A 10,070-nucleotide genomic window follows, 5' to 3' on the forward strand; every position below is an offset into this window, starting at 1 on the left:
TCCGATAACCGCCCAAATTGGTAGGTTTCTGCTCAGTCCCAGTCCCAGACTCTTAACTCCATGTTTCGGCGATTGGTTCATAATTGTGGCCTATAGAGGAACTGCAAAATCAGGAAAATTTCGTGCGATCATCTCCAAAAACAATAGGGTTCTATTCTGACCCTAACCACACCTCCATTTTAAATTTCGTGAGGATTGGTTCATAATTGCGACCTGTAGAGTGATTACAAATTAACATGGACAGACGGACGGACGGACATACATAGCTAGATTGCCCCAACTCGGCGAGATAAAAATATCCATATATACATTCCTATGTGGGAAACCAATATGACCGTTACATTGATGCTGATTGCGTTGACGAATATAACCAAATATGGGAGAATCAGGCAATCATAGAGGAATCTTAATTTTTAAATATTGTTTTGAACACTTGTTAACACGACATAGGGCGTACAAATAGAGCAAATGCTACGAAGATTTGCATGACCTCATGGTTTCGGTCAAGAGCCAAGTTAAAACTTTTGGAAGACTATGTGACATTATTTCGAGAATTCCGTAGCAAATATGACTTGCATCATCAAAACACCGAATATCGGTCTGTACCTTTATATAGAAACCGTGGACTAATATGGACAATGTTTAGTGTTTTATTGGAAAATATTGAACTTTTGTTGTAGAAATATTGAGATATACGAAGTCTGAGAACTATTTCCGCATGATATAACAGTATAATTTATTCAAAATGTTGATCTTTTTGTACATATCCGAACTTGATCTAAATTTGGTAGAAAAATTACGATATGCACATTTTAATGAAATCGGATATTTCATCCGAAACTTATTGTCGGAATAGACGCAGATTTCGTGCAAAGAGACTTAAAGTCCAAAACCGTTATTTTGATGAGACAAATTTTGGCTATACCATATTATATATATCCTCCGTAGCCAGGTGACTGGTTTTAAAAATTTTGCTCAGAAAATTGTAAGTACGGTTCTTACAAACAAGAACGCGATATTTCGGTAGTCGCTTTTAACCCACAAAACTTTCCCAATGTCCCCTTGTATAATATACTCACCAAGACCTCTCATATTGTATAATATACTCACCAAGACTTTTTAAATCCGAAAGGAAGTTCCGCAATCAAAATTGTTGGTTCACAGTATCATTATATCGGGAAAGGTATGCCGAATTTTACAACAATCATAACATTCAAATTAAACACTGTGGGCAGATGTGTCCAAGTATGAAATGGTCCTGTTTTCACTTTACTCTATTTTAACCCAGAATATTCCCAGAAAATTCTACCACGTGTATGAATCCCTGCAATGTACATACATGCTAATAATGTCCCCAAATATAAATGCTAATACATTTTCATTATTTTATTAACATTTCGCCCCGCTTCTTTCTGCACCCACATAAAATGAAGTTTTTGTTTTTTTTTTTAATCTTTTTGTTCGAATAACATTAATACAGTTGTCTAGGAAAAAGTACAAAGTTACTGTTCTGTTGTGGATGCTCTTGCTAACAACATCAACTTACTGTTAAAACTTTTAATTGACTATATTTATGCCAAAGCTTTAAACAAGTTATGCATATAACTAGCATTTATGTTCGTACATGTGTATGGATGTCTATGTATGCTGCTCATCAACGTGTGCGTGTGACTGTGTCGGTCGCTTTTGTTTTTATTTTGTTCATCACACTCTAAAGTTGTATAATTTTAAGTTCGTGAAAAAGCACATTTTTCATGTTGTCAAAAAAAAAAAAAAAAGTGAACAAGACTAAATAAATTTCTTTGTTTCAAACGGTTGTGTACATTTTGCTGTTGTGTTTTTTTTTTTTTTTTTGTGCGATTGCCGCTGCTGCTGTTGGTACTGTTTTTGCTGCTGATGTTGAGCGAATGATAAAATAGCGCAAACTTTTAGATGTGAGTGTAGTACTTCGTCGCAGTTGGATACAATTTTTAATTAGTAAACTTTTGCACTTTTGTTTGCAATTTTCCAGCTATATCTATGCACTTTCGTATCGCTATAGACAGCTCCAGTTATGTGTAGAATAGCTATTGATAGCAACTTTCGTGAGTGTTATAAGGACAATTGAGTGGGACTGTCATTCAGTTTAAAATTAATTTTCATAATGTTTTATTGCTTATTGGTTTCACATAAAAATTGACGTTATTTGGAGTAAGGACTACAAGCCTAAAGTAATAATTGTTTATTAAAGATAAAAACGGTTGCCACTTGAACAAATTGCGACCAAATAACCCTATTGCAAATAAGAAGGAACTAATATATCTCTCCCAATTCTGAATCAATTTTCATCAGTTTTGGCTAATGCATTTTTACCTCTAATATTACCTAATAATATTGCTATAGATTGCATAATATCAATTCGAGAAGGATTATATTAAAATATATCGGAACCGAGTTCCACAAAAGGGAAAATTTAGTTGAATGAGAAAAAATCTATCAAATTGTGGATGATAGTATATGTATGGTGAGCTATATCCAAATCCGAACTGATATCGATAGAATTTGGCATAGGTATTTCTGAGCTGTATCTGATATTTAGTACCAAATACCATTCCTGTGTTTTACGCATGTGAGGGACTGTAGCACCAAATCGGATGCTATATCTGAATCGATTTTCACCATATTTGAATTACTTGTTCCACGGCTGAATTCAATCGTATGTGCTTAAACACATCATATTTGGATGAATATCACACATTGGGCGCACACAAAAACTGAAATTGGACGAAGATATATATGGGGGCTATATTAAAATTTAGACCGATTATCACCAATTGCAACAGAGTTCGTCCTTGGGCAAACAATCAAATGATTTGTGGAACATTTCATCTCAAAAGGACAATAACTGCGATCTGCATTTTTTTTACAAAAATACATGGAAAGACGGACAGGCATGCATAAGTCGACTCAGGAAGTGATTCTATGAAGACCATTTTTGGGTGGCGCGTGCTGAGTGCGATGGTGCTGAGTCCTGTTGGTATGTCCAAGGTCTGCGGCCAAAATGTTTGCGTGCCCAAGACTTTAATACACCCTCCAGAATATTTTCCCCATAATATTCGGCATTTATTCTAATGCCACGTTCGATTAATACAAGCAGAGCGCGACCATCGGCTGTTATGGCGCCCACATCATCACCATGGCCGGCGCTTGAGTTCTCGTGGCCAACCGATGCTGCACATTTCCAGCTGTCTCTTTGGCAAGTAAACACGATCATTTTTATACCCTCCGTCATACTATGGAGGGTGTATAAACTTTGTCATTCCGTTTGTAACTCCTCGAAATACTTATGTCAGACCCAACAAAGTATATGTATTCTTGATCAGCGTAAAATTCTAAGTCGATTTAGCCATGTCCGTCTGTCTGTCTGTTGTAATCACGCTATCTTTTGAACGAATTGAGATAGAAGACTAAAATTTTGTACACACGTTATAACGGTACCTCCCTATATTCGGTATTTTGATAGTTTTAGCGTCATTATTCACCGGAATCGTTTCAAATTACGTATTAAGAGCTCGTAATGGGAATTCCAGTCTGTGGCAGAAAATTGTCTACGCAGGTCCAGGTATTCGTATAGGCCCCACATTCCAGTACCTCCCTATATTCGATATTTTTTTTTTTTTTTTGACGAGTTTAGGTACAATACCCACCGAAATTGTTTGAGATGCGTATTTAAAGTTCGTAATGGATGCTACAGCCTATGGCAGAAAATTGTTTATGCTCTAATGATTAGCCACTTGTGGTTATCCAGCCAAATATTAAGAAATTCCACTATCACGCTTGCATTCCATCACGAATAACTTTTTTTCTGGAAAACTCTCACAAAAATGCTTTTGTACGCTTGTAAGCAATATAATAAGCTGTCGCTGGAAAAATTTTAACTCCTGTCAAATGAGAGGCTTAGAAATGACAGCAGTTTGAAGTTTGTTGCAGTTTTTTCATCTTACTGTACCAATTTATATCCCCTGATAATTGGTATTGAAAGTGGGCTACATCGGCCAAATTTAGGTGTTCTATATGCTTCTGGGAACCGTATTTTTTTCTGGTTTTTAAATGTATTTTTTTTTGAAATGTTGCAAATATAAGTTCACTACTTCATATAACTTCCATTCAATGAGACCTGTAGTTAATAAGTATGTATCATTCAGATTCATATTTCACCAAAATTTGAAAGGATATTATCCCACCAGCAATGTATAATGCAATGACATTATACCATGTACTACAGTGCTGTATTTGTTTTAGAATGTACACAAAAAATATCCTCCTATTCAAGAATTCCATGGGCACCGGACGGACAGAGCTAAATCCGAATTAAGCACCAAAATATAGCTCAAAACCCATTATTTCGTTCATTTACAAACTTCGAACATACACCAACTTATTATACACTCTTCAGGTGCTGTTGAAAAAAAAAACGAATCGTTGTCCCCTAATAAAGGGGATTTTCAAAATTATTGGGTCAATGTAAACTCATAATGATTCCATGACCATATGTTTTCCAGATTGATAAATTTTTTTATATATTTGTCAAACCATCATCATTTTACGTCAGATAAGACCAGGTTTTTGTGCCACCACAATATTATGTTGCTGACTTTCGATGATGACTTTTCAAGTTATTCGAACCTCAACACATATGGTTCCACCCGCAGCTACCACGAAGTGCTGTGATATTAATTACACCTACAATGACATCAAGTGAAAAGAGCATTAGCGCCGGCCTGACAATTTAACAGCAATGTAATTATTTGTAATTAATTTCATTTAGTCACATTTTCGTTAAAATTTATTACCGCATTTGTATGGAATGAAATACACGACCATTACAATGGAACAACATCAATGGATAATGACATAAAACAGACAAAAAGAAAAAATAAAACAAGGAAAAAGTTCTGGTGGCAGCCACCTTGGAATGAATACTCGCTGGCATCATTTCCAATGAGCGTGACATTTTCATGTGTTTTAAACAAACAACAAAAACAAAAAGCACACATAAACGCCATGCATTTGGCCTTTGTTTACATATCCATGATATGTTTAATGTGCTGCCCGAGTTGTTGTTGTTGCTGCTGTTGTTTTGTTAACGATTATTTATTTTGCAGTTATTTATATTAATTTGTAGTTATTTGTTCATATTGACGCTTTACAATTTCCCGTATGGCCCATTGAACATTCAGATCTGGAATTGTGTGATATACGATAATTGTATTGCACCGGCGGGCGGATGTGTGCCCTCGGGTTTAAGTTAACTGGATTTAATTAAATAGTTTATTTTTTAACAAACGTGTTTCGCACTACCAAGAAGACGTTTTAAAACTATGGAAAATAGATTAATTTGTTCTCATTGAAGAAGAACTCCTTCATAACCTTCAAAACCAATTAATTATCTATAAATATTTCTGCAAAAAAGGCAACTGCGGATTAATGTAATACGCACAAAAAATGTGGATATTGAATGAAGTGCAAAACTTCCAAAAGGTCAACCTTTTCAGAGAAAATAGTTTCCTGTATAGAAAAAGAGAGGACTGTCCAATTTTGTGCAAGCTTTGTTAGTTCCAATATTTCAGATCAGGTACAAAAATGGACAATATCGACCCATTGCATCATGTACCAATTTATTTTTTTTTCAAGTTCGATTCTCTTTCATACATCCCAATATTTATACTAACAAAAGATCTGGTAGATATCGATTCTTCAGGTACGTTCCGACAAAGGGGTCAACATTTGGAATGACGACAAAGGTAATAAAACGCAAAATAAGCATCCGATACTTGTCCTAAAACTGGTAACTGTAGGTCATAATGGGTTCTAGCTTGCGTGGCGAAACATTGTAAATATAGGTCCACGTTATGGTACAGCCCCCATATAATGGTACCTCTCGATATTCGGTATTTTGATAATTTTTCCCACATTTTCCCACGAATTTGTCTAAAAATTGGTATTTGTGGGTCATAATGGTTTTAGCTCGTGTAGCGAAACATTGTATGTATACCACGTTTTGGTATAGCCCCCATATAAGGGTACATGCCGACATGCGATATTTTGATAAAAGTTAGTATACCCACCGATATTCGGTATTTTTATAATCCTAGTCACATTTACCCACATAATTGTATCAAATTTGGTATTAGAAGATTTGATAGATGACAATCCTTGGAAAATAAAATTGTCTATAGAGGTTCCCGTTTTGATATGGCCCCATATAACGGGTTCGCTCACTATAAGGTTTTTTGATATGTTAAACTGCATTATGCAAAAGGTCTTACTGGTATATGAAGTTTAAAGTGAAACACGCTTGAATGCAGATACTTTTATTTACAAATGTTTCCTTTACCCTAAGGTGGAGGGTATTAAAAGTTCAGCCCGGACGAACTTAATGTTTTTTATTTGTTTTTGGTTTATTTTACAATTTATCCAACCTATGAAAATAATCAAAAATATCCAAATATTTAGTTATTTTAAAAACATTTTTTCAAATGGCCCTCTTTATAGCGATAATTTTGCACAAATGTATGGTGAGGACGCATGTTGTAAGACAGTAAAAATAAAGTATATCGATTTTTTAAGCAATTTCTCTGTAAATTTGCAATTTGATTTCCGAGAGGTACGTAAATAAAACTGGCAAAATTGGTTTACTTCTTGATGTATTTTACAGATTAAGGCGACATCTGGATATAATTTAATATTTTGACTTTTTTGTTGAGAGTAAAACTTCAAACAACAATTTATAAAATTGACCAATATCACAATACTCAGATTCAGCACATAACTGCCAGAAGTAGTGCTACCAAATACCAAAAATCGGACTAAGGATATATATGAAAGCTATATCCAAATCTTAGCCGTTCTCGATAAAATTTGCCAAAGGTATTTCCGAGGTTTATAAGAAATCTGGTACCAAATATCATTGTTGTCGAATGCATACTACGAATTTGAGGGACTTCAACACCAAATCGGATGAAACATATATATTGGATCTATAGCTATATCTGAATCGATTTTCAAATTTAATGTACTTGCTTCTAGACTGAACTCGATCTGATATGGTAAAATTCAGGTCAGTTGGACTGATATTGGCTATTCGGTGCACAATTAACCCGAAATCGGTTGAGGATATATATGGAAGTTATATCCAAATCTGAATCGATCTTGATAAAATTTGATACACTTATTTTAGAGCTGTTTCTCATAACTGGTACCATAAATCATTGTTGTGGAATGCATATTGCGCTTGTGAGGGATTTTAAACCCCAAATCGGATAAAAAATATATATGGGAGCTATAGCTACATCTGAACCCATTTTCATTTTATTCTTCAAAGATTAAATTATTCTTTAAAAGATATGTAACTAAAAACAATCGTAAAAATCTAGTTTTACAAACGATAAGCTGAAAGACATTATATTTTCCTTTACACCATACTATATGGTGGAAGGTGTAATAAAACATATATTCGAACCAATGCCTTAGGCGAATAGACCTCATAAAACAAATAATAAAACAAGTAGCAATATGTCGTGCGGGCCGACCATGTGATACCCTACAACACTACAATAAGTTAAAAGGCTTCTTGTGTCCAAATTCATTTTGGTAGATTTCGTTTTTGATGTGATGCCATAGAGCTCGGGGGCATTTGTCCAATATTTACGCAATTCGTCGTGTTGTTAGGTATTCAAAACAATTTCACATGAAACTTGTGGTCCATTTTACAGCTAAATATAATCCAATGGTAATTCAAAATGCTAGACTTCTTCGCTGTACTTAACTCTCTTCTCATGCAAAATTCTGTGTCGATTGGTTTTTACTGTAGAGCGACAGCAAAATCAAAAATTTTAATTTTTGGTCCATTTTCTGCATCTACATCCTCAAATACAAAAGACTTTAGTTTTGATCCTAACCCTATGCAAAATTTCGTGAACATCGCACTATAATTTCGACCTTTATATAATACCCTCAAAACATAGTGTTGTAGGGTGTAAACAAATTACAAAATATACAATTTAAAATTGTTAGTCAAATTTAAAAAATCGCAAGCGATAAAAAAATATGAGAAAAATTAAAAAAATGTAACAAAAAATTGCTGAGAATTGTGAAAATTAGTCCAGCGGTACTTAACTTATAAGCAGAATAACTAAGATCTATATTTTTTTTTTTTCATATATTGTTACAAATCCGATATCTTGGCAATTAACATCACTGTAATGGTCAGACGGGACCTTCTAATGTAATTTGGTCGGTGTTAAAAATATTCACGGTTTAGTGGCCTATTTCACCCACTAAATATTACCTGATGACCACTAAAATTGAAAGGCTTCTGCCCAGCCCTAAGCTCTGGCCCAATGCTGACTTCCGCGTTGATTGGTCGATAGTAGCGACCAGTAGAGCGACTACAAAATCAGGAAATTTTTCAGTTTTTGGTCCATTTCAACCCCTAAATATTATGCGATCATCTCCAAAAACAATAGGGTTCTATTCTGACCCTAACTTCACCTCCATTTTTAATTTCGTGAGGATTAGGCCATAATTGCGACCTGTAGCGTGATTAAAAGTTAATATGAACAGACGGACATACATAGCTAAATCGATTCAGCTCGGCGAGATAGTAAGATCCATATATATTTTCCTATGTCGGAAACCATATAAACAAATAATACCCCCAACACATAGTGTTGCATTGTATAAACATTCATTAAGATGCATCTTTTGTCGTAGGACACTGTTTAATTTTACAATTTGTTCCAATCTGTAAGATTAACTCTCGAAGTGTTTTCAAATATATCCATAAATATTAGTACACGATCGTGTGCAATACAAAGGTCACACTAATATATATTACACCTTTATTCTATTGTCACCTTTCCGCGAAATCAGTTAGGATGGCTATCCGCAATGACCATCGCTGCACGCCGATTCATCGTTCCGACCAATTGAACATCATGTTTGTTTATGTTGGTAATTTATTTTAAAGCAATTTTTAATGTACCACTAATTGGCAGCTAATGTTTGCTAATGGAACATGACAATGCTGTGGCCGTCCATTGTGCCCTGCCAATTCGATCCTTTTTATTATTGTTATGTATCCTGGAGCATGTAAATGTTTATGAGTGTTTGGCCGTCTGCATCTGTGCAAATACATAATGTGTACATGCATGTGTGCACATACACACATGTGTATGTTGTAGCAGTAGTGATGCTTATACATACAATTATCACATGGACTGTTGTTTATGTTTTGATAAGAATGTGATAATACAACATTATTTCCGCACAAGCGAATGGCTGGTTGGTTGGCTGGATGGCTGGCCATAGGCGCAAATGAGAGCGTCATCGACACAATTATTAACATTAACAATACTATTGGCAGGGATTTACTTCGGCACATTGGATTGCATTGTCGTATATTTGTATGCCGTTGGGATTATTTTAATTTCATTAACTTGTGCACACATATTTCGCATGTATGTATGTATGTAGGCATGTAAGTATGTAGACAGTATTATGCCTTAAAGTAAGTTATTATTAATTTGACTGTTTGAATACACTGACAAGCCTAAATTGGATAGAAATAATGTAATGTTATAAGGCAAGTCAAAAACAACGTACGTATTAACAGCAATTATAATCTCTAATAAGTCAACTAACTCTTTAAAAGTTAAATCCGCATCCAATTAAATCCAATATTTATCACTTTATTCCCAAAATGGGTAATTTATAAAAAAAAAAAACAGTAAGGAAAGGTCAAAAGTGGGGCAGGGCCTCAGTATGAATTTATGTGAAATAGATCGTAACAACTTTGAACTAAATAACATTGCTGTATAGTGCATGATATGACTTTGATAAGGATTATATTAAACAAGTAAAAAGTATCGGTCGGTTTTACCGACAGATGTATACCCTCAGCCAATGTTCGATTATTTAAAAATATTTTGACTTCTGTTATAATTATTAAAATGTTTAACACTTTATGCAGTTGGTTCCGAAGGAATTGGCCATTTCGTATCGGACCTAATTAAATATGATATAAATAT

This window comes from Musca domestica, unplaced genomic scaffold (assembly GCF_030504385.1).
Source record: "Musca domestica strain aabys unplaced genomic scaffold, Musca_domestica.polishedcontigs.V.1.1 4, whole genome shotgun sequence".
NCBI lineage: Eukaryota > Metazoa > Arthropoda > Insecta > Diptera > Muscidae > Musca > Musca domestica.